Consider the following 1,390-nt stretch of genomic DNA (forward strand, 5'->3'; position numbering starts at 1 on the left):
AGTGGAAGACGAAGATGAAGGTGCCCTGCAGGGCGTTGCAGGCGGTGAAGAGCGACGCGGTGAGCAGCGACTCGCGCGTGACGAAGAGGAGGCCGAAGGCCCACGTGAGGCCCAGCAGCAGCAGCAGCGCGATGGCGCCCAGCGCCCACGACCTGCCGGGGGGGGGGTCCCCATTTTTATTTGGGGGGAATGACCCGTGTTTATCCCCAGGATTGGGTTTTGGGGGGGGGTCTCCTGTTTCAGGGCGCCCCTTTTGGTGCATGACTATCCTGGGGGGGGTCCCCATGGTGTTTTTTAAGGGGTCCTGTTTTTGAGGGGGGGCTTATTCCAGAGGGGGGAATATGGGGGGTTGGGTGTCCCCATCTCCTTGGGGGGGACTTTGGGGGTGCCCGTAGTGGGGGTCTCATCCCAGGGAGCGCTTTAGGGGGTGCCTGTTTTGGGGGGTCCCATTTCAGAGAGGGATTTTGAGGGTGCCCATTCGGGGGGCCTTGGGGTCCCTATTTAGGGAGGAATTTGGGGGTGCTCATTTGGGGGGGTCATCCCAGGTGACACTTTAGGCATTCCCTGTTTTGAGGGGCAGTCCCCATTCCAGGGAGGATTTTGGGGGTGCCGTTTTGGGGGGTCTCCCATCCCGGGGGGATTTTGGGGTGTTGGGGGGGTTCGGGGGGCTCACTTGATGCTGTCGAGGCGGCTGGAGTCGGGCTTGAGGGCGGCCGAGCTGCGGATCATCTTGTGCAGCGTCACCAGCAGGAACACGAGGTTCACCTGGGTGGGGGGACGGGGACACCCCGCGGCCCACGGTGACCCACGGTGACCCCCGGCGGGACCCCCGGCGGGACCCCCGGCCCCTGCCACCCCATCCCTGTCCCCACAATGGGTCCCCATGACCCACGGTGGGACCCACAGTGGGACCCCCAGCCCCTGTCACCCCATCCCTGTCCCCAGGACAGGTCCCCATGACCCCCGGTGGGACCCCCGGCCCCTGTCCTCCTGTCCCTGTCCCCAGGACCGGTCCCCATGACCCCCGGGGGGACCCCCGGCCCCTGTCCCCCTGTCCCTGTCCCCAGGATGGGTCCCCATGACCCCCGGGGGGACCCCCGGCCCCTGTCCCCCTGTCCCTGTCCCCAGGATGGATCCCCATGACCCCTGGTGGGACCCCCGGCCCCTGTCCCCCTGTCCCTGTCCCCAGGACGGGTCCCCATGGCCCACGGGGGGACCCCCGGCCCCTGTCACCCCATCCCTGTCCCCAGGATGGGTCCCCATGGCCCATGGGGGGACCCCCGGCCCCTGTCACCCCATCCCTGTCCCCAGGACGGGTCCCCATGATCCCCGGTGGGACCCCCAGCCCCTGTCCCCCTGTCCCTGTCCCCAGGACGGGTCCCCATGACCC

The 1,390-nt window shown here is 68.2% G+C and overlaps 1 long non-coding RNA gene across 1 annotated transcript; it reads right to left on the minus strand.

The window, feature by feature from the left end:
- Positions 1-50: 50 nt before the first annotated feature.
- LOC112959169 lies at positions 51-760 on the minus strand. Its single transcript, XR_003251575.1, has 2 exons — positions 674-760; positions 51-152 (listed from the first exon to the last, which is right to left on the minus strand). It is a non-coding gene; the product is annotated as an uncharacterized LOC112959169 (long non-coding RNA).
- Positions 761-1,390: the final 630 nt, after the last annotated feature.

Source organism: Nothoprocta perdicaria, unplaced genomic scaffold, assembly GCF_003342845.1.
Source record: "Nothoprocta perdicaria isolate Ctin4 unplaced genomic scaffold, notPer1 scaffold_1136, whole genome shotgun sequence".
Lineage (NCBI taxonomy): Eukaryota > Metazoa > Chordata > Aves > Tinamiformes > Tinamidae > Nothoprocta > Nothoprocta perdicaria.